Raw genomic sequence first — 25,682 nt, 5'->3', positions numbered from 1 at the left:
TTAGAAGGAGGCTATGTGGCCCCCCTTCTTTTAGCATATATGGGGTCCCGGTGACCCCATCCCCCAGGGCCCACCCTTAGCGTTGGGGACAGTGAGGGGAGCCCCAATGCCCCCACGGTCCCAGCCGGCTCCCCACCTCCTGCGGGAGCCGGAATTGCTTTTGCACAAGGGGAGCTGCTGACATGCAGCTCCCTTTGTGAAAAAGCAATCTGCTTTTCTTCTTGGAAGCGACGTGTCCAAAAAGCAAAGCAGAGTTTGCTATGTCAGGGTGGGAGTTGTGCTACCAACCTGTCATAGCAAACAGCAAGGTCCTGGGGTTGGACACCCCGGGACATTGCAGCAACCGGCCCTTGGGGTGGTAGTCCCCAGGGCCATTAAGGGCACCCCTCCCATCATTTGAAAAGCCCTGGGAGGTGGTGGTCTCTAGAGCTAGGGGGCCATCACAGACCCCCGAATTTAAATAAATAGTGCCCTAGGGAGGTGGTGGTCCATAGGCCAGTGTGGGGGGGCTCGAGCCCCCCACACACATTATTTATTTCATCCCTGAGGGGTGGCAGTCCCTGGGGCTTTGGGGGGCCCACGAGGTCCTCCACCCTATTATATTAAAGCCCGGGGAGGTGGTGGTCCCTGGGGCTGCGAGGGCTACTGAAATGAGAATTGCCCAAGGACCTGGCCCACCATGGGCTTTAAAAAAAAAAGCGTGAAAGCCTGCGCTTCATTTTATTTTCATTTTCGACGGGGTTCAAGCACCCAGCAGGACCTTGCCAAGAATAGGGGGAAATATGCTTTTTCTGGGCATGGGGGTCCCTGTGGCACCCCTGATCAGGTCTGAGGGCGGGGGGGGGGGGGAGGGTGTTTTTACCCTGCCCCCTTATTTTGTTTTTTAATGTATCTCTCCCCTTTTTTTTCACTCGTTCCAAGGCACAAGATGGCTGCCAATACTTCCTGGTTTAAAGTGTTGGCAGGCAATCAGAGGCAGGCTCGTGCTCAGGAGGGCTCAGCCAATCAGATCTCACAATTCTCTAATATCTATTTCTGTAAATCTTTAAATATCTCAAAAACTACTGAACGGATTTACACCACTGAAAAAAGAAAAACTTGCTTTCTGGACTAAGAGCTATTGCTCTGCCAAATTTGGCACACAGGCTTGCCACTTGGTGCAGTGAACATAGGTACCCCTGCTACGGGCTTCCATATTGTTTCTGGCTGTCTGTTCATGGTGGGATGACCGCCGCAAAAAGACAGGCGGAAAGGGATATCGTAATCCCTACAGAGGTGTCTGCTACGGGCCCCCAAATCCGTTTCCGCCTGTCTTTTCACGGTGGGATAACCGCTGCAAAAAGACAGGCGAAAAGGGATATCGTAATCCCTTCGGAGGTGTCTGCAAGGCACTGCCGCATTGCTGCCCTATGTTTTGGTTCCACAAGGTGGGTGGAAAAGGACCGCTGTGCGGAACAATGGCGGGCGGTCTTTGCATCTGCTAGGCTTCCCTGAAGATTCCCCCACCATCATAATCTGGCAGGGGGAAAACTGCTCTCAGATGGCGGAGGACCAGCCACCACACGGCTGGTGGTGGAGGTCCCTCCGTCATCGTAATGAGCCCCTAGGTTCTAACTATAACTACCTTCTTGCGACTGCCAGTAGGTAATACATATATATATATATATATATATACTCAGTCAAAATCAGGAAATTGTCATAAATAAATCTGACAAGGGGGGCAATATAGTCTTGTGGAGAAAGGAAGAGTATATGGCCGAAGCCATGAGACAGCTTAATGACCCCTCCTGCTACGAAAGATCAAATGGAATGGCCTATAAACGGGCCAAAGACAATTTGAAAAAACTGTTAATGTCTTACAAAAGAACCAATTTGATCTCCCAAGCAGAATTTGACTACCTTCATAGAGAACATCCGGTCATACCGATATTGTATTTGATCCCAAAAATTCATAAGCAGAAAATCCCCACCCCAGGCCGCCCCATCATAGCGGCCATTAACAGTGTGGGGGAAAACATCTCACATTATATAGACTTTTTTCTGCAAGACATTGTCAAAGAGTTGCCCAGTTACTTAAAAGACACAGGGGACTTTCTCAACAAACTCAATTCCATTCAATGGCGTGAAAATTGGTGTATTTTGACTCTAGACATAGAGTCCTTATACACCTCCATAGATCACACGAAAGGATTAGACGCTATCACACACTATCTTGGTTTTCGATCATGTGAATATTATGCACACAACAAGATGTTATGTGAACTGATAGATTGGTGTTTAAATAACAACTACTTTATGTTTGCTAAGAATGTCTGGAGACAGGTGCGAGGTGTGGCGATGGGATCGTGCTTCTCCCCCAGCTACGCATGTTTGCATGTGGGCTGGTGGGAGGAGCGCGGTCTCACCGGTACCCCCGGATTCGATAAGGTTAAATACTGGAAACGGTTTATTGATGACGTTTTTTGTATTTGGGAGGGGGATGAGGAAAGTGCGAAAGTTTTTGTTGATGCATTGAATCAGAATAATGACAACTTGTTCTTCACGGCCCACATCAGCAAGGAAAAAGCAGATTTCCTAGATGTTCATGTTACTGTTACCAACAACATTGTAGCTACGTCATTATATCGCAAACCGACGGCTGGCAATAGCTTATTACATGCTAGTAGCAAACATCCCCAACACGTCATCACCAATATTCCCTATGGGGAGCTGCTTAGAGTTAAGAGAATTAGCAGCACTCCTGAAACCTTTGAACATGAAGCTCAGATCACTATAAATAGACTGAGAGCTAGGGGATATAACAACAAGGTCCTCAATAGCGCACTGAGACGATGTCGAGCTAAGTCTCGGGAATCTCTTCTGACTTCTGAATCCGTGGACATGGAATCAGAGAACCCTGCCCCTCGCCTTGTGCTAGCATTTAGCAAGCAAGAAAAACAAATAAGGTCCATTATGAGGAAGCACTGGTCCATTTTGCGCACTGACAGTATCCTGGGTGACATCATCCCCAGTACACCTGTCATTACGTACAAAAAAGCACCCAGTATGCATAACTGTCTGGTCAAGAACAGCCCTGAACTAGGTAATGGTAGCGCTTGGCTGAAACAAAAAGGTTTCTTTAAATGTTCCTCGTGTAGGGCATGTAAATTTGGTGTTAACACATCATATTATTTTACACCATTCAGCCCTAAGAGGAAAGTCATCCGGGGTTACTTTAATTGTCATAGTGAGTTTGCAATATATGTCCTGACGTGCACCTGTGGCCTACGATATGTGGGCAGTACTAAACTACAGGTGCACGCCAGGATTTTGCAACACTTGCGAGCAATTGTAAACAATGACAATACGTACCCTGTAGCACGTCATTTCAAATCCACTCATAATAATGATTTGTCCAATCTTTCATATTATGTTATTGATGTGGTTGCGCCACTTGTTAGAGGAGGTGACAGGGAAAAACTGCTACGAAAAAAGGAAACTGAATACATAATTGAACTAGACAGCAAGTACCCGAATGGGCTGAACACCACTGAAGACTTACATCATTTGTTATAGTCTCACTATTCCTATTGATCTCATATGGGGTTTTCTCTGTATTTTTCTCCTTAAGGTCCTTCTGAACACAACAACTGATACCAGATGGTGCCAGGCCTGGCACCACATGGGAATCTACAAAAGATTCATTTATCATACGGACCTTGATGTATATAGCTTTCCTGTATATAGCTTTACTCAATCCATTAATAGAATAATTTGGGGACTCATGATTTTCAGTCTACCTATAACATGTTTTTATGTTCACAAGGGTGCACGTTCACCAGATTTTTAATTTAGTTCACGTTAAGATTCATCACTAGTGAGTAACGTAATATCAGTCTTGATTTACTATTAGCACATGTATATATTGATTCATTTCATTTTCCTGAAGCACACACATTGATATGTTTACTTTTCGAATATAATGTTATGCAAGTCGAAAAGGATGTAAATTTTGTAAATAAGCAAATAGTGTATATTTTTGTAAGATATAAATATGTAGATTTGTACAGAAGTAGGTACATGTACATAATTTTGTATTTTTGTATATAGATAAAATATATATATTCATATATTTTTCTAAATGTACTTAGCAGGATTCGAATTCAATGGAAACATTTGTGTGTAGAATTGTTATATATATATTAAGGATGTTTTATACATGGCTATAGATCAATATGATATTGTAAATGCATTCATGCAGATATAATTTTTCAAAAGTTTATCAACTCTGATAAGTTATTTAATTATATATACAGAGGTGTGCACGTATTTTCTCAATGAAATACGTGTTTTTTCTATGTCTACACCTTTGAAACTCACGTCAATGGGTGGAGCATCACTAATTAGAGAAAAAATCTGTATAAATTTGTAACTGACCAGGTGCGCAGTGTGTGACCAAGAGCACGAGTTGCTCGAAACGCGTAACCGGAGAGGTTTGAAATAAAATCTCCTTGAATGCAACCTTGGGTCCGTGTCTTCGTTCCACAGAAGTGTGGTGTTTTTGAAGATTGTTTCTGTTCATATATATATATATATATATATATATTCCACAAACAGTCGTTCTCCTTTCTCTCCAAAGAACGATGTCCAGGCCACAGCTTGATTCAGAAAACTGTTTTATTCACAAACGCACTCGACACGTTTCGGGAACTGAGTTCCCTTGTTCACATCAGTGATATCATTTCAGATGTCATCAGTGATGTCATGAGTGATGTCACTGACCATGTCATGAGTGATGTAGTATATGACGTCATCAGCAGTGCATTGCGGGCACGCGAGATATAGTTACCTGAACTAACTATAATGGGGGAATTTCAATGGTTTTGTATGAGTGAAATGTCCAGCTAACTATAACGTGTGAAACTTATGGTTTTTTCAGTGAATTTGCAAGGTTTTTTAAATGCTAACTCCTAACTATAACGTGGCTCAAACCTATGGTTTTTCCACGGAATTTCAAAGGTTTCGTAAATGATAATTTGAAATGTGTTAATTATTATATTTCTTTCTTTTTATACTAAATTCCTAAATTTTTCTTACAAATACTTATATATATATTTTAAAAGTTAGATTTCATATTTTTAATGTAAAATAATAACAACAGTAAATTCAAAAAGTTTTTTTTATTACTGTTTTTATTCCAATATATTAAAATTAAATTCTATATAATTCCTTTGCCATTGTGTTTTTTTTGGTTAATCGTACCGTACGCGTACAGTGATCGCACCATCCTTTGTACGGTAAATCGTCGTTACGAATGCGCTTTGACGTTACGTGTCGCATCAACGTTTCCGTGTGACGACATATACGGCACCTCATACGAGTACGGCGTTTAAGTTTCTAATTGTTTAAAAACATATATTTATGTATTTATTGAACATATTAAGGGAAGACATTATCTGACATTGTAAAGCCCTGCGCCAGTAGGAGGCTTTCCTGCACAGGGGTGGGGGGTAGTGTTCTGCAGCTTGAACGCCTCCTAAAAGTGACTTAGTGAAGTCTATAAGATTACATTCAGTCACTTTTTGGCTTATGCTGCGTCAAAACCTTGCACCTGCTTGAAGCAGGTGTCAGGATTGACACAGCATTGTGAGCATAGGGACCCAAGAGCTTTGGTGGAGCTGTGTTACGCTTGCAACCCAAGTCAAGCAATGCGTCGCCTTCACAACACAAATACATCACATATCTGTGTCGTTTTTGCCCCATAGTACACCGCATTGTAAATATGGTGCATCGATACTGCTGATGTCACAGTACACAATAACTGGCATATCTCAAGGAATGTACTACTTATTGTACATCTGTTGATTAGTGTTTTAATGTACTGAATGGATTATTACACACTGATCAATTAGTCACTACAAAACTATAATAGGAGTTACAGAGTGTTTAGTGGAACTGTAAGAATAGAGATTGGGGAATTGAACATATAAAAGACAAATTTGCAGCTGCATAGAACAGTGCATGTATAGTCTATAGGCATTTAAAGCACTCCATGCCCTAAGGCCCACTTTGCACCATGAGTACTCGAGTACTAGCTGAATGATTACAATTCAGCAAGGAGAGTGTCTGCCTCAATGTATAGCAGCTTCACCTTTTAGAACAATGTATAGATAAGCACATACTGCTCTATGATTAATTTCAATACTGAAACAGTAGTGTGAGAGTGTTTGATGAAACTGTAACAATACAGACTGGGGAATTGAAGGTATAAAAGGCAAATTTGCCGGTGTATAGAACAGTGGATGCACATTCTATAGGGATTTGAAGCAGTTTATGCCCTAAGGCCTACTTTGGTGCATGAGTACTTGGGAGCCAGCTGAATGCTTACAGTTTTACAAGAAGACTGTCTGGCTGAATATATAGCACGTTCACTTTTATAGTGCATACATAAGAACATACTGCTGCATGCTAAAATACTAAAATTACTTGGGTACTGAGTGCATGATTACAGTTCTGCAAGGAGAGTGTATGATTGAATTTATAAGATCTTTATTTTTAGCACAGTGCATAGATAAGCACATTCTGCTGAATAGCTCAGTTATGTTATGTTATGTTAATGGGCATTTGTTGAGCGCACTGTCACCATGAGTTTCCTGGCGCTGATAGGACACTGAAACTGAGCAGGAGGGATTTTATTAGGGGTGTTGGAAGAGCAGATTTTTTTGGAGACTTCCTAAATGATACAAGGGAGTATGAGGACGTAAGTGAGAGTGGGAAAGAGTTCCATAACTTGGGGGCCAAGTGAGAAAAACTGAGGCCACCTAATTTGGTAAGTTTGAACCGGGGAATGGCTAGAAGCTGAAGGTGAGTGGACCTCAAAATTCGGGAGGGGCAGTAGGGGGTAACCAGGGACTTCAGAAAAGCAGGTGAGGGACCAGTCAAGGCTTTGAAGACCAGGCAGCCGACATTAAAGGCTATTCTTTCGCTAGCTGGTGGCCAATGTAATTGATGTAGCTGACTGCCATCTGGGGATTTTAAATGCCAGTCTGGCAGCCTGGTTTTGAATGATCTGTAACCTAGACAGCAGAGATTTGGAAAGGCCGAGATACAAAGAATTAGAAAAATCCAGACGAGACATCACCAATGCTATTAGGACTTGTAGCAGAGCTTCAGGGGTCAAGAGGTGGGCAGCTTTCCGTATCCTGTGTAGTTGGAACATGCAGGAAGATGTTACGGCGCTCACCTGGGCCTTAAGAGTGAGCTCAGAGTCAATAATGACACCAAGACTCTTTACGCAGCCAGCAGGGGAAGGAGATGGACCAAGCTCAGATAGCCAGTATTGTGGGCCCCAGTGGGAAGCGCTTCTCCCAGGGAGAAGGAGCTCAGTTTTCCCAGGGTTGAGCTTTAGTTGATTTTGGTTCATCCAATGCTGGATGTGTATCATGACCGCCTTGAAGTTGGTGACGGCGTCAGGGGAGGAAAGGGGAAAAATTATTTGTAAATCGTTCGCGTAATTGAATACGGTGACGTCCCAACTGCCCAGGGAGTGGATGAGAGGCTGAAGGTACAAATTAAAAAGGAGGGGGGAGAGAGAAGAACCCTGGGGAACCCCGCAAGATGAAGGTGCACTGGTGACGCTGAAGGGACCCAAACTGACTGCTTGGAATCTACCCTCCAGGAAAGACTTGACCCAGGACAAGGCAGGCCCGCAGACTCCGGCGGACTCGACACGGTGGAGTAGGATGTTGTGGTCCACCGTGTCGAATGCCGCCGACAAATCCAGTAGGACCAATGCCTGGGGGCGACCTCTGTTGGCATTACATCTGAGGTTGTCCAGCACGGCAAGGAGCACAGCCTCGGTGGAATGGGCTGGTCTGAAGCCGGCCTGGTTCATTTCCCGGAAGTTGGACTCCTCGATGAATTGCGAGAGGCAAGTAGTCACGTGTGCCTCCAGGATTTTCGATAGGTAGGGCAGGAGAGAGATGGGCCGATAGTTGGCAAGGACCGCTGGGTCCGTGCCAGGATTATTTAGCAAGGGCACCAGTACAGCCTCCTTGAAAGATCTAGGGACTGTGCCGGAATTGAGGGAAGTGTTGAGTAGGGGTAGGATGCAGTGCAGAAAAATGTGACAGATGTCACGGAACACAGAAGGGGGACAGCAATCCTTGGGGGAGCCAGATTTCACCTGAGTGGCCAGCTTAGCTAGGGAATCGGGGTCGAGTGTGGGAAAACAAATCAGAGTGGAGGTGTTAATGGGAGGAGCTGCAGCTGTGACTGAGAAAGGGGAGTGAGGGATGGAGTTTTTAATTGCCAAGATCTTGTCGATGAAAAAGGTGTTCAAGGCATTGCTTTACTCTGTGGAAGGGGGCAGGTTCGGGAGTGTCCTGGTGTCCGATGTTAATTCGCCGAGGACCTTGAATATCTCTTTGGATTTGTTGGGGGCTGTTGATATTCTGTCCGAGAAGAAAGCAGACTTAGTTGTGATAATGGCTTTTTTATATGCTTTGCGTGCGAGCACGTACACCTCCCTGTCTGTACTGGAGTAATTAAGCCTTCACCTGCGCTCCAATTGGCGCAGCTCAAGGTGTTGTAATTTCAGTATTGAGTTGAACCATTTGTGGGATTTACTATGGCGTGAGCGGGGGAAACGGGACAGAGGGGGCGAATTTGTCACTAGCGGTAGTAAGCCAATGGGCAATATTAGCATCCAGTGTGTTGAAGCCTGGATTGTTACTGGGTGGGGGCCGAGTCTCCGCAAGGAAGGAGAGAAAGGCAGAGGACTCAAGAGCGTTCCATTTCCGAGCAATCCCGCCCTCCAGCGGGGGTGGCTTGACCAGGCCCTTTACAGAAATGGAGAAGTCGATCAGCGAGTGATCAGACCAGACGCAGGGAGAGATATTCGAGCCAGTGAGAGATACCCCCTGCGTCCAAATGTGATCCAGGATGTGGCCCCCGGTGTGAGTGGGGGTGGTGACATGCTGGGTCAGGTTTAAACTGAGGAGTGCCTCGAACAATTCAGTCGCGTGGGGGCCTGCATCGGCATGGTTGAACCAGTAATTGAAATCACCGAACATGGCGATGCGAGCAGAAGAGGTCATCAGAGCGGCGAGCTGTTCACTGAGGGCGGCAGGGAACAGGGGCATAGAGGTGGGGTACGATATAGGACGATGAGAGTCAAGGCACCTGCTTCCGTTGCCAGGCTGATGACAAGATTATCAACCTCAGGAAGACATAGCGAGGAAGACGCAATGAATGTCAGATCCTTCCGTATGATTGCCGCCACCCCCCCCCGCCACGGCGAGCTGTAGGCCGGTTGGCATTCAACATGTAGTAGTTAGGGGGCAGAGCAGCCAGAATGTCAGGGAGGGAGAGGTCAGACAGCCAGGTCTCAGTAAGCAGCAGGACATCGGGGTTCTCAGCTGTCAGCAGGAGAAAGATATCAGCGTGGTGTTGGGGAATGGAACGTGTGTTAAGGTAAAGTATACGAATAAGAGTCTCGGACGGGGTGGAGACCAACAAGGGTTTATGGGTAAGCCTGGGAGAGGGTATATCAGCCGAGATGCAGAGGGATACAAGGCGGTCCCAGAGTGTAGACAGAAGGGTGCAAGGAGGGTGCCGTAGGCCTCTAAGTGTTGCAGAAGAGAAAGTGATGGAGGGGGCGGCGCCCCGGGGCCCTGGGCCCGTCTGGCCGCGGACGGGCGCAGACGGGCTGGACTTTGGCGCGACTTCGGCGTGCTGACGGCGTGCCCGCTGCGCCCGCCCGCTGTGCTTCCTGTAGGGGGGCGCCATTTTATAGGGCTGATGGCGTGAGGGGCCGAGCGCTATACCGCTCGCCTAGTGACCCTCCTCACCCAAGATGGCGGCCAACTACGAGTCCCGGCAGGACTTTGATCTCCTGCAGGGGCCGAGTGGTGAAGAAGGGGAGTAGATGCAGCGCAAATAATGCCCAGCGCGCTACAACAGGAGTACCTGCACAACAAAAATTTAATTAGAAGCACAATAGGTAAAATTGCATTAAAATGCGCGGAATGCGCGAATTACATCAAGCGAGTAGCAGAAATCCCATAAAGTCACTAAAGTAAGCCTCGAGCATCCAATCAATTGGGAGGCCGAGATGTTATGACTTTTATAGGGCTGATGGTGTGAGGGGCCGAGCGCTATACCGCTCGCCTAGTGACCCTCCTCACCCAAGATGGCGGCCAACTACGAGTCCCGGCAGGACTCTGATCTCCTGCAGGGGCCGAGTGGTGAAGAAGGGGAGTAGATGCAACGCAAATAATGCCCAGCGCGCGACAACAGGAGTACCTGCACAACAAAAATGTAATTAGAAGCACAATAGGTAAAATTGCATTAAAATGCGCGGAATGCGCGAATTACATCAAGCGAGTAGCAGAAATCCCATAAAGTCACTCAAGTAAGCCTCGAACGTCCAATCAGTACAATACGGAATCAGCAATCACAGAGAGTTTGCTGGAAGTGTAGGATATAGACTGGGAGATAGAAGCTATGAAAGACAAGGTTGCCAGTGCATTGAAAAAAACATACGTAGTCTATAAGGGTTTGAAGCAATCCATGCCCTAATGCCCACTTTGCACCATGAGTACTTGAGTAGTAGCTGAATGATTACAATTCTACAAGCAGAGTGTCTCAAACCATTATTATTTTATAATAATACATTTATTATTGTAACATCTCATAATGTAATAAAGCTTCTAAAATAATTTCATCAGGTATTTCATTTTCCTGGTTATCAGTTTCAAAAATCATCTGATGAATGTCAATGTCATCTACTCCTTCCACAAAAGCATCATCCAAGGTTCCATCTAGAAAATCACAGCTGATATCTCCAGCATTCATTTCTTCCTCTTCAATGTTGCTGTTGTAAAAGGTATGTTCGGCTCTTCTACGACACTGCTATCAATTTGGAAATATTCATCCATATTGTTTTGTTGATTTTCCATAGTGAATTTCTTATATTGTAGATCCTTGTACAAAATTATAAACACTTTTTTTAATCAATTTTCCTAATACAAAACACACAACTAGCTTTATCGACTAATTTCCCTTTAAAAAATATTATAAAAATACCATTGTCAACTATTTTATAACATTATATAAATAGAATCTTTAATATGAATGTTCAGTTTTTAAGGTTTCTTAAATTATCAAACCGATATCACTATCGAAAAAAACCCAGGCTGTTATTATAATATGCAGTACTAAAAAAAGTACAATTTGTCTATTTACCTTACCTGGTCGAAAGTATCAGATGTGTTGTAGTAAAATGCAAAGAATTCTGGTACACTCAGTATATTTATATTGTAAATCTTTCAACTGTATATAAAAGATACAAACCATCTTTGAACACTTATGCACTCTATCCATGTTTTGTTATTTCACCTCTGTAGAAGCACACTCCATAGGCCATTTTTAACAGTTATTTATACTTACCTTAAACATAACAAATATTAATAAAATTATATATTATAAAATTAGCATCTGTGGAAGACAAAAAAAATAAAGTTACAATATATCCTTTACAACACCAAATAATTTGTAAAGCATTTCATTTGCCTCTTTTGCTGTTCTCAGAATATATTGAATTTCACTAGAAATAGTGAGTTTAATAGTACTCATCACATAACAGCGGGCAAAAAAAAGACAATCAATAAAATTATCTTTAAAAAAACCCATTCAACATTCTCAATAACAATCGAAAAAATTGAAATAAAACATATGTTAAATGTTTTTTTCAAACAACAATTTCCTATGTAACTATGAGATATCTCAAACAATCCTAAAATACCAAAACACTATCATTAATTTTCATACATCGTAAACAAAGTTACTTTTAAATATATGCTGAGAAAATATACAACAAATAGTCCTTAATGGTGTTACATACTTTTCAAATAAAAAAAAAGAGAGGTAGGGAAAGAAGTGAACACTCTTAGTCCCCACTGTAACTAGAAAGAAAACAACAAAAGAGTGTTCCTTGGTTTGGAGACACAAAAGTGAAGGAGCACAAGAGACCAACAACACCAATTAGGTTTGTTTAGAAAGCCCTCACTCACCGACCTGGTCGGTTACATGCTTCATCATCGTGCCCCACTGGGTGTGACCGAATGTCACCCCAGTGTGCTTCAACGCCAGATTTACTGCGGAGCGGGTAATGTGAAGGTGTGAGGGCTAAGTGGTGAGTTACGTGAACAGAGTGAAGTGGTGAGTTAAAAATGCCTTTGTATGTATAAAAAATTGATTTAATGACTGATCAACAAGGGCAAAATTGAAAAATGTGTTGGTAAACATGGCCAACTAATTTGGATGGTCTGTTTCCAATAACATTAAGTGATAGTGAATGGTCAACATGTTTCTGGCAATGTTGGTATAGTTAACCTGGCATTCGTCAGGACCTAAAGTGAATAAACCCCGGCGGTATGGGCACGCTAAGGCCCACCCTACCAAGGGACGTGAAAGTAAAAAATGTCTGTCGAAGTGCAAAATAAAAGGGGGGCTTCACCGAACAAAAAGGCGGGAGGCACACACCCTACTTGTCTCAAGGTTAGAGACAACAAAAATTAAATGCATCTGTGAATGCAAGAGGGTACAGACAGACACAGAGAGACAAACAAACAATTAGTTCTTAGTCAAAAGACCAACAAATTTAAAACCGGTGACTTGTACTCACGTGGGCTACCAAGTGCACAACACACGACTAGTAGCAGAGGTGCGTGGCTCTGCCTGTGGCTGTATCTTAATTATATTACTTGATAGCATTAACAGTGTCAAGCCAGTCTCACATGAAGTACGTATCATTTGAGCACATAAATACAATGCCCATCAGTGCGTGTGTGAAATGTCATGCGCTGCGAGGATGATACGTGACATAATGGGGAATGGCGATACGATAGTGAACCTGAAACGTAACACGCTCACTGTAAACAACCAAGCGATCAATGGGCCAAAGGCCAGTGACCACTAACCCCATTCAAGCGTGGTGAGATAAACAGGTTCTCACTTCAAAAGGGATGAATTTTCACCCCATAGGCCGCGGGAGGGGGCTGACGGCGTATTTGGCACATCCTGTAAAATGGGAAACGAACCAACAAAGGAACGGGCTTACTATAGAAGCTTCAAAGTACTTAGCTCTTGTGGTAGAATGTGGCCGGGACAGTACTCACGCCCACGACGCCAGGCACCCGAATGTCCACCTGAGCAAACCTCAGAACTGGGTCTCGCCGATCCGGACCTGGGGAGACAAGCCGGTATATGTAGCGGGGCTGGGTGAGCAGCGCGCGCTCTTCCGGGTTTGGGCGTGGCCTGAGGCGCGCATGCGTGGAGATTAGCCAATAGGCGTAATCGCCCGGGATAAACAAACCCGCAGAGACATTCATAAACTAGATAGCGCAATGCGTTGTATCAACATGGAAATGAAGTAGCTATCGATAGCGCAATGTGTTGAAGTGGCTCTTAGCGGGAGGCATAAATATGATATGCCCATGCTGATAAAGATTCCGAATATTTGCAATATTTATGTCGGCAAAATTAGCACAGTCGGCGGGATCTCACACTATTTGAATGGTGTGGCATCATATGGGATGTATCTGATCAGAGTCTGACTACTGGGGACATAACTGTTGACATCATGTGTCAATGTCAATGGAGGGAGAATGAATTGCCGGTATGGTGCCCTTACAACAGCTACTCATAGATGTTAACTGAGTGTGGTGCGTGGAACAGTTCGCACAAAAAATGTAACTGGCAGCAAAATATGGCGACAGACCATCTACAGATAGTCAAATCAGTAGTCAGAAGTTTTACCAGGGACATTTTACTTGCGAATAGAACCCCAAGGAATATCATCATTAAGACCATTTAAGTGGGTGCCGAGCCGATACACCCATCGTGGTAAACAGACATAATATCGATTCCAAAATATCGATTGGACAAAATATCGAGTAAAAAATATAGACTGGACAAAATATAGACTAGACAAAATATAGACAACAAAAATATTGAGTAATATCGACTAGAATAGCCAAAATATCGAATCAAAAATATAGACTAGACATAATATAGACTAGATAAAATATAGACAACAAAAATATCGAAAATAAGGTAAGTTATTAATATTTAATAATATTTGTGTAATATAAATCTGTAGCGGGTTGTGGGTTTATAGGGGAATAGGGTGGGAAGTAATTTAATTATAAATATTAATTATGTAAATTTAATCTAATTGTTAATTAAATAATAATTGGTAATTAATTAAAATCTAATTGTTAATTAATTAAAAATGAATAATTGATAAATAATTAATTTTTAGTAATTTATTTTCTGTAGCAGGTTGTGTGTTTATAGGGGAATAGGGTGGGAAGTAATTTAATTATAATTAATAATTATGTAAATTTAATCTAATTGTTAATTAAATAATAATTGGTAATTAATTAAAATATAATTGGTAATTAATTAAAAATAAATAATTGATAAATAATTAATTTTTAGTAATTTATTTTCTGTAGCGGGTTGTGGGTTTATAGGGGAATAGGGTGGGAAGTAATTTAATTTTAAGTAAATAATTATGTAAAATAATTATATTTTTAAATTAATTATTAATTGGTAAATAATTAAAATATAATTGGTAATTAATATAAAATAATTAATTGGGAATAGTAATTTTCACCCCTACGCTATCCAACGCTTTCCCTACTGTTGCACCCACTGGAGTTGGAATAGTAATTTTTACCCCTACGCTATCCAACGCTTTCCCTGCTGTTGCACCCACTGGAGTGGGAATAGTAATTTTTACCCCTACGCTATCCAACGCTTTCCCTACTGTAGCACCCACTGGAGTGGGAATAGTCATTTATACCCCTACGCTATCCAACGCTTTCCCTACTGTAGCACCCACTGGAGTGGGAATAGTAATTTTTACCCCTACACTATCCAACACTTTCCCTACTGTTGCACCCACAGGAGTGGGAATAGTAATTTATACCCCTACGCTATCCAACGCTTTCCCTACTGTAGCTCCCACTGGAGTGGGAATAGTAATTTTTACCCCTACGCTATCCAACACTTTCCCTACTGTTGCACCCACTGGAGTGGGAATAGTAATTTTTACCCCTACACTATCCAACGCTTTCCATACTGTAGCACCCACTGGAGTGGAAATATTAATTTTTACCCCTACGCTATCCAACGCTTTCCCTACTGTAGCACCCACTGGAGTGGGAATAGTAATTTTTACCCCTACGCTATCCAGCGCTTTCCCTACTGTTGCACTCTTTGGAGTGGGAATAGTAATTTTTACCCCTACGCTATCCAACGCTTTCCCTTCTGTTGCACCCACTGGAGTGGGAATAGTAATTTTTACCCCTACGCTATCCAATGCTTTCCCTACTGTTGCACCCACTGGAGTGGGAATAGTAAATTTTACCCCTACGCTATCCAACGCTTTCCCTACTCTTGTACCCACTGAAGTGGGAATAGTAATTTTTACCCCTACGCTATCCAACGATCTCTTTAATGTAGCACCCTCTGAAGTGGTTACATTAAATTTAAACCTTTTGCTATGCTACAGTAAATATATTCTATATGTTTTATTAATAACATGTATTTATATATATATATGTATTATTATTATTAATTTTTAAAGTTACATTAATTATGTAATAATGTTACATTTATTTATTAATTTTTACAATGTTTATATTAAATATATTTAATATTATAATAGTTTTAACTTATTTTAAAGACATAAAAAAATCGATATTTTGACAGTCTATATTTTTAACACTCGATATTTTAAACTCAATATTTTTGTACTTACCTTAGTGAAGATAGAAAGTCGATATTATGTCCCTCGATATTTTTTCATCGATATTATGGGAACTCGATATTTTGGTAGTAGATAGTATTTCAGTGATCCACCCATTGTTGCTCCTTCTCAAAGAGCCTATCAGTAATGTTGGGGCCCCCGGTGAGCTGCTCGATGACAGTTCATCTCAGGTCATTGGTGGTATGGTTGGCTTGTAGGAAATGGTCGCTCATCTTGGTGGTGGTTTTCTTGCACCTAATGTTGCTCCTATGTTCACATACCCTCTGTTTGACCTTCCTGGTAGTCATACCCACGTAACGGAGTAGAAAGGGGCATGTGATAAGGTAGACAACATTGGTAGAATTACAGTTGGTGTGTGATTTTTGCCACCATGTTTTGCCTGGTTCCAAAGACAGTGATTTGGTGGCCGTCGTCAGATGGCACACAGAGCAATTAGCACAGGGATAATGGCCGGTGACCTTGGGTAGATTCCATGCGTCAGTGATGCTGTGTGTTGGCGTTGCAGTTGGTTCTTTTGGTCTGGTATGAACCAGAGAATCTTTTAGACTTCGTCCTTTCTTAAATGAGAACAGGGGTTTCTGCCAGTCCTTCTTGGTACTAGAGATGATTTCCCAATTTTTATTAATGGTTTTTTTCATTAAGTTGGACGAGGTACTGTAGGTAGTGACACATGTGAGAGGAGGTTCCGCCGTGGTTCTTATAACAGGTTCCAATAGGACTTCACGTGGCTGGTTGCGTGCCCGTTTGAATCCTTTGTTTAGGATATGGTTAGGGTAGCCTCTTTGTTGTAATTTCTCAGTTAAATCCGTTGATTGTTGTTTGAAGTCATCTGTGCTGCTACAATTACGCCGAATCCGAAGATATTGCCCATAAGGTAGGTTTTCCCTCAACGGGGGCGTGGGTAAAAGCTGGAAAATTGCAGCAGGTTATTTTTTTCAGTGGCTTTATAGTGAGTTTTGGTGGTTAGAGTCGTCCCACTGTTAGTTATCACTATATCAAGAAATACCACCTCCGTGGTGCTTACTGTATGAGTAAATCTCAGATATCTGTCAATAGTGTTAATCCATCCGAGAAATTCCATACTTCCTTGCCATATGAGCAGCACATCATCTATGTAGCGTTTCCAAAAGCAAATGTTCCTAGCAAAGGGGTTGTTAATAGACTGAATGTTCTTGGCCTCAAAATCAGACATGTACAGCCCCGCCACACTAGGGGCAAAAGTACTGCCCATCGAAGTCCCAGAGCATTAAAGGAACATCTGTCCTTTATACGCGAAAAAATTCTCTTTGAGTGCGATGGTGGCACAGTCTATTATGAATTCTCTTGGAGTGGTATAGTCCCAGGAAACTGCGTTGAGAGCTGCACTTAGGACTTTGATCGTCTCATCTTGAGGAATACTCGTATACAGGCTCTCGATGTCTAGAGTAGCCAGTATAATTGAGTTTGCTTCAAAGGACATGGTCTGTAGTTGGTGGAGCAGACTCTTGGTGTCATTTAGGTATGTGGGTGTATTTTGAACAATGGGTTGCAGAAATTGATCACAGAAAGTGGACAAGGGTTCTAATAGAGACCCAATGCCTGACACTATGGGTTGGCCATGGGGCGGTAGTTTGTTTTTGTGGGTCTTTGGCAGTGTGTAAAAATAAGGGACTATGTTTCTACTGGTGGAAATGAAGTCCGCCTCATTTTTTGACAAATATCCATTAAGTTCAGCTTCCTTGACCATGTTGGTGATTCGATTTTGAAGATCAATAGAGGGATCATCAGTGAGGGGAGTGTAGTTGTTAGTGTCATTCAGCAGCTCTTCACATACTCTCTCGTAGCCAGTGGTATTCTGGATTACGATCCCTCCGCCCTTATCGGAAGGTTTTATGGTGATTTTGTTGTTGTTTTTGAGTGTTTCCAATGCATGATACTCTTCAGTACTGAAATTCCCATATGTCTCAGGTTCTAGGCTAGTTTCCAAATCAAGGAACACTGCTTGTTCAAATGCTGTAATAGCAGCAGGTACTGTGTGGGGAGGTGGTATAAATGTCGATTTTAGTCTCAGGCCAGTGTCACCTTTGCGTAAGTCTGCATTAGGGTCTTCCTTCCCTTGAAAAAAGGCCTTCAATTTCAATTTCCGGAAGAAGTTAGTTAGTTCACAATGTAGCCTGAATTTGTCTGGGCGGGCTGTTGGTACAAAGCTTAGTCCTTTCTCTAGGACCTGTTGTTCAATGCTTGTCAGTTGTAGATCCGACAAGTTTGTGATTAGACTTGTTGGTTGCTTGTCCCCGGTTGTGGTGTTTTGCTCCTGGTGTGGTTGCCGACTGGATCGTCTGTCTGCCAGGATACTTGGTTGGGTGTTCGTCTGCTTTTGCCTCTCCCTCTCCGGCCCCTCTCTAAAAAAGGCTGTTGGTATTGATTCTGGGGATGTGGTTGGTGCCACCCTGGATTCCAGCCCATCATAGGGAATTGTGGGTGGGGGAAGGGGCAAGGCGGGGGTCCAAACCCAGCATGTGGTGCCATTGGCCAATTCGGTACATGATTATGGTTCTGGTATCTCTGGTTCCCTCGGTTGCCCCTATTCCCTCGTCTCCGTCCTTGTTTGTAGGAACCGGTACTGGATCCACTGCTGTTGGAGGAGTTGTCATCTGAGAGGTCTGAGTGATTGTTGCTCTTGGCTGTCACCGTGAAGTTGGGATCAGCATAGGGGTAAATTTTATTAAATTCGAACTTTTTGAAGTCCTTCTGAAATTTTGTTATTTTTGCCTGCATCAGATTTTCTTTATACTTGTTGAGTTCACGGTTGATCTCATCAAGCTTCTTCTTGTATCCGGTCACTGTCGTTCTAAATTGTGATTCGGTTTCTTGAATTTCTATTAGCAGGGCCTCTGAGAGACGTAGGGCAGTTTTGATTATAAGGACAAGCCAATCTCGCGTGCAATGCCACGCGATCATGGCCCATTCTTTGCGAAACGTCGCATACCTTTCCACATGGCCAAATAGAATTTCTCAAATGTTTAGTAAAGAAGTTCCTCAACAGTAATCCTCAGCATCTGTCTCCCACCTTTCAGATCCAAAACCACCAACATTATTTGCAACGTCCTTCAGGGCTCATCCCTCAACTTGATGCTATTCAACATCTACATGACATTCTTACACAAGTGGCCCGCCATTACAACCTCAACATTATCTGCTAAGACGACGACACCCAACTCATCTCCCTCACCAAGTAGCCACATACCACCGAAAGACGTAACTAACTGCATAAGAATCAACTCTCTAAATCTCATCCCGGACAAACACCTACAACGAGTCCAACGACTCCAGAACACCTCTGCCTGACTGATCATCAATGTCCCCTGCCGCAGCCACATCCCCCACCACCTCAGACACCTACACTGGCTCCACGTCGACAAGAGGATCAACTTCAAGCTCCTCACCCTCACTTACAAAGTACTCTACAACACCAGTGCAACCTACCTTAACAGCAGTAATCCTGATAGGCCAAATTTTGTTTTTAAAATTTTGGCTTTAAAAATATTAGGTAAGAATTTGGTAACTCTTTAGGAAAATGTTGTTTAAAAACCAATTGCCTATCTTTACAATGTATCTAACCTTTCAGACATTCTAAATAAACAGTGTAATGTCCAGATGTTGTAGAAGGTCCATCATGAAAAATAATTGCAACAGCTACAAAAGTTCTTCCTGATATTGATACTTGAGCAGCTACAACATTTTTAATTAAAGTTTTTAACTTTCTTCCATCAGTTCTACAACGTTACAGCAGTAAAATGACATACTGTCCATACATTTGTATAAATAATGTTGATGACATTTCTTATTTACATTGGCTACAATCCATGTTTTGACTTGCTCTTCTAATTAGATAGTTAAATGACACTGATTCACAGTCAGGTAAAGTCAAATATATAAATCTTTCACTGTCAATGTTACTGCTACATGTAAACAAACAATTTTCACAGTCATGTTGCCATTTATAAGAAAGCCCAAAAAGGTATTCAATATCTATACCTTCATCTTCCAATACAACAAGCATATACATTAGAAATTCCTGACAATCTTGTAGAACCAGAACGTATGTCCAAAACATTTCAAATATCAGAAACACTTTGTATTTTACTTTTATTACTACTACATTTCTCATAAACAGAATACAACAACGAACAGAATATTTTACAGATAAAGTTCTCACTCGAGACAAAGCAACATATGCCACACCTTCTTTAAACACAGTACTTCCAATATTCAATAAAGCACTATCTACACTTAAACCTTGAGATTTATGAATGGTCACCGCGTACGCCAAAGAAATAGGAAACTGTTTTCTGCGAGCATACAAATCTTTTACAAGCAAAAACCGAGCTGAACAACGGCTAAATTGTTGTACTTCTTCAATTTCATCAAATATGATTTTCAAAAATTCTAATCCATCTCTATTTACATAATTAACAAAATCAATAATTTTACCCATTGCTCCATTTACTAAACCTTTTTCCACATGCAAATTAGGTCTTAAAATTAACCTACAGATTACACGTGAATATAAATTCTTCTCTAAACCATCAGTGTTACTTATCGATTTCTATAAAGAATCCAATTTCCTCTTCAACATTTCAGTCAAAATAATAGTGAGTCCTTCATGTTCTATTTTATCAATAGCTTCCAATTTTATAATTTCTTCATTTTCCAACTGTGACATTTCTTCATTGAATATAGAACATTCACGCAGTGTTGGCATTAAGCAGATTACCGATTTGTTTTCTGCAATTCTCATATATATTTTCTCTGGGACAATATTTTCATTTGGAAACAAATTAGAAAGTAATCGTCTCTGTAAAGCTTCTTTGCCATATTTATTCACCTTTCCAATTCTTATATCTTGAAGAATAGTTCCATAATCAGCATCATTTGCCTGTCACATATTTGTAATAAGTTCCTTGTACTCAAAATATGACCAAATGTTTACATTTCCAATGCTCCCCAAAGACTTTCTGGTATCTTCATGCGCCAGTGTTTTAAACAATGGTTGTCCTTTTACAGGATTAAGTTATAGTAGATCTCCAAAAACTATGTCGTGTTTTCCTCCAAATAATATGTCATACTCTGTTTTAAGAATTTGCTGCATTCTTAAATGCATAAAGATCAAGCATTAAGTTTGATACCATGCTTACCTCATCAATAATGACAAGTTTCATTTTCCTCAAGACTCTTAAAACTTCACAACAAGCTTCTGCAGATAGCTTGTGGTATTCTAATTTGTTTTCATGCTCTACTGGTAGCATTAATAAACAATGTAAAGTAATTCCTTTAATATTGTGGGCTGCCAACCCAGTTGGAGCAGAAACAACACAAGACAAATGTGACTCAGTTGTTTTCAGTAGAAAAGTTGTAATTTCTTTAATTAAAAAACCTTTTCCTGTTCCAGCTTGTCCACTCACGTACATTCGGATAGGTTGAAATGATGAGCAAGAGCACTCTTTCTTCTCATGAAGTAATCCATGGTCAATCAATTCTCTTATTTGCTCATATATTTGATTCTGCTCAACATTTAGTTGTTCTTCCAAGTTTCCTAAGTTTGTTACATCTCCTTGAGCTTGATACATTGCTGTTTCCACCTTTTCCATAGCAGTTGCTACTTCATTTTGAACAATTGGTTCTCCTAGTGGTTCCCGACTCAACGGAGCAGAAGTTTGACTGTCTTGAGAACTGTCTCTAGCAATCTCAGCTGCAATTGTAGCTTCTTGCTCAATTTCGTCGTTCAATATTTTCACATAAATTAGCAAAAGCAGGACATTCTATAGTATATTTACTTGCGTTGAACACATCTTCATAGCTCTGAATATCTCCAAGTAATTCCAATTCTGAACGTAACTTCTAGAAAAGTTTCAAAAGAGCTAAATAGTAAAATTCCCATTTGTCTTCAGTTTCGCAACTCAGTTTGCGGTGATTAATCAAATGTCCTTTTCTTTGTTTCACCAAACATCCTTCAGAACCAAACACAGCATATATACCATTATTGATGTTTTCTATAACATTCTGTTAAAAAATATAATTTTGAAGCACTTCATAAAGACACATGTTTTCAAGATAATTACTTCTATTTGGATAATATGTATCCAACATATTTGTTTTCACAATATCTGTACTTTCTGGCTCTTTTTCAGCTAAATATTCATTTTCCTGTACAGATTTAAGTACTCAATTTCGCGTTGCAGCAAGACCTAGACTCACCCAAATGATTCTTCTAGATTTGGAGTAAAGACTTGCAAATGATAAGCGATCTGAACATTCATACGCTCCAATTTCTCGATGAGATAACATCTTCAAATTCTAACTATATCATTTCTTACTTAGACTCTTCTCGTGGGAAATCTCTTCCCACATCTCCCTAAATTCTGTCTTTTCTGATTTTGTTATGTAGGATGTTATATATCGAGCAGCAGCTATGGAATTGTCTGCAACATATTGAATGTCCATTTTAGCATTCCACATGGACAAAATGACTGGGTTGTAGTCATTTATGTATTTTGACTCTTCATTTCTTTTTAAGTTGTAGGTATTTTTGGGAAACTTTCTTGTGATAGTATGGCGCAAAGATGACATAAAACTGTTCACTCTTCCTTCGATATTATAGGACGTGGAAATCCAAAACGAAATTTTGTGTAGAACTTGTCCTTAGATTTGTACTTTCGGCGACAATACTTCCCACAACGATGGCTTTGGAATCGTAAGACTTGTTGTCTTAAGTCCTTATCTTGTGTACTTTTGGGTATATCACATGTAGCATATTCTTCAATAAAAGATAGCACAGTATCATCTAATTCAGTTCCAAATTTTGGAGCATCTTTGATCCACATTAGCATATGTATGTGAGGAGCACCTCTCGCTTGATACTCCTTTCTCCAAAAGAAATCCAAAACCTCTCCAAGAGGAGGATTTTTTTTATTGGTGATAAAAGATATCATAGCTTCAAATCTATGATTGAAGTACCTGCATACATTAACTGGATCCAAAGAGCACAATTCTCCAGTTGTCTTGTATTCAATATTTAGTATATTTGGATTTGCTTCACGAAGAAATTGAAGTAAATCATCCTAAGCATATTCAGCACAGCTTAGAGTAAGGAACCATGTAGAAGTTCCTAAGTTCCTTAGCATACATTTAAGTTCTCCATGACGATGGTTCCAGTACTCATTAGTACCATGCTGACATGCCATTAGATTAATTAGCTGAGATTCCAAAACATTATCTTTCTGCTGTACTTTATCCATAAATTCCTTTGCCGAAAATGTTGATGGTGTACACCTGTTTTCAATATATGATTCACTGCATGAGAAAGTCCAGTCAAGTCACTCTCGAACAAAAGATGAAACCAATACGGAATACATTGTCGAAATCTTGGATCTTCTGCATACAACCTTGATGTCCGGTATTCAGATGCAGGAATCTGCACAGGTCGGTCATCATATCGTCCTCCTTTTCCTTTTGGAAACAACTGAGGGAAACAATGAGCTTCCAAGCTTTTTTCCCATACACTAATGGGACTTCCCTTTGCTTTGCTTCTTTCATTTGGAATAACTCTATTATATTCCCTATCACTTCTTTAGAATGAAGTGGATGAATATTATAATGTTCTTAGATCTCTTCAGTTCCGGACTTCTCTACTTTTTCAATTTGTCCAGATGTGGAATCACTATTTTCTTCTACATTTATTTCTTCTTCTCCCAAACACACATATTTATAGTATTGATTATTTTTTACAAGATACAACGTTGCCTTTTTCACTTTCCTAACATCCACTAATTCTTGCCAGATTTTCTTACTCTTAGTAGGAGCGTCATTAACTAAAACAACTAGAGGTTCATCTTCAACGTTTTTTATACCAATTGTTTCAATATTTTTCAATAAATCTAAAGGCAAATACACAACTCTTCCCTTTAATCCTCTCTGTAAATCTGAAGGAGGCAATTTCCCTGTCTTAGGCTCCATTCGAACAATAGACTGAAATGGATGCACACATTGAATAGGAATATACTCACAGATATTTAAATCCTTTAGTGCAGAAGGAATATTTACCAACTCAAAATTATTATGCACAGCTCTAGCAGGCATTTTGGTCTCGTCTAATTTGTTATAACAATATTTACAAATACGCTGATCAGAACCCAGATCAAAACAATTCTCTACCAACAAATAAGTTGTAAAATCCTTCCACTCATTTTTATTTTCCTTTTCACTTTTTAAATACAAATCATTAGTCCTGGTCTGATTTTTATAATGAGTTTGTCGACAACAGATACAGGAATATTTTGTTTGGCCTTTTACCTGAAATCACCTTAAACTTTGTAATTTCTTGCTCAAAATGTTCTACACTACAACATTGTACATTCTCTTCCACATTGTCTTCTATTAATGTCTCAGTTTCTGCACTATCTTCCTGAGGACCAAAGTAACTAACCTGAATTTCATCACAAACATTTCTTACATCTGATACAGGTCCATGCAAAAGAGCACTGTTCAACTTTTTTAATATTAGTGCTGGACTTTTTGCATAGTACAACATTCTGACTAATTTCCTCATTTAAGTATGATAACCTGCTAACATCCTGAAATGGTGAAACACACTTTGACATACTTTTTTAGATAGACAAGCCAGAGAAGGACCTTGCAATCCAGTATTTTCTCTCACTCTGCAAGGGTGTAGTCTTTGCAACATCTTAATCTTTTGTTTAACACTTTCCTTAGTATAGTTATGTAAATATTGCCTAAAAAACAAATAGGTTCCTGCCGTACACTACAAATACTACTGCAATTCCAAGTGTACACTGGAGCTTTAGGATGTCTCCCTAAAACTTCAGCAGTTAACACCTTTTCTGCATTTCTAGGAACAATGTTCTCTTTCTCAATAGGACAACCATTTCTAACCTCATAAGCACGACCACTAGTGTCAACTGCATGCAACAAATCATTACTCTGAAAATGACTCTCTTCATTAAAAAAAGCTCAGAACTTGAACTATGTTTCAATTCACTCAAAAACACTTTTAATTACTCTTCTCCACTTACTTTTGGCCTTCATTAAATGGATTGGCTTATCTAGTGATCACATTTTATTGATTACTAAAACAAATAATTTCTTTTTCAATTCCAAAGCTTTCCCAACTACATTTTCTATATGTTTCTTCTTATTATAAAATGCTGTTTATTTTTACATTTCTTAAGTTCCTTTATCAATTTTGACACAACTCTATTCTAAAACATTTGTTTCCTAATTTCCAGAACTAGGTTTTTCCTCCTTTTACTATACACTGTTTTTTCTGAAGTTGATTTTCCATGATTGTTCTCTTTATTCTTCTTTTTCTTTTTCGTTGCAGATATACTAATAGTATTTTTCTCTTTGTGCACACTACTCTTAGTATTTAATATTTTCCTCAGAAAAGTCTTCGTTCTCTTACCAGGACTTTTTTTCTTTTTGTTAACACATTGTTCTTCACGTAAATTTTGTGGATGACTTCTCTTTAAATAAACACCTTTCTTTTGTTGTTTCATCTTTTGTGCTTTTGTAGACGTGATGATTTTTTTTCAGTGTTGATAAACAGAATCTAATATAAAAAATATATATAACATTACAAAAATAAATATAAAGAGAGACAGAGACAAAAATGTGGAGAAAAGACATATATAAGAGAACACTGAGTGTATACAGAGAGAGGGAGTATTATGAGGAGACAGTAAGAACTATGAGGACAGTGGTGAATATAAAGACAACAGAGAATATAAAGAGTAGGAGAAATATGCAAAAAGAGGAGCAAGTATAAAGAAAAAAAGTTAAAGAAAAGGAGAATATAAGAAAAAGA

The sequence above is a fragment of the Lissotriton vulgaris genome, chromosome 5 (assembly GCF_964263255.1).
Source record: "Lissotriton vulgaris chromosome 5, aLisVul1.2, whole genome shotgun sequence".
Lineage (NCBI taxonomy): Eukaryota > Metazoa > Chordata > Amphibia > Caudata > Salamandridae > Lissotriton > Lissotriton vulgaris.
This window is presented reverse-complemented; position numbering follows the sequence as displayed.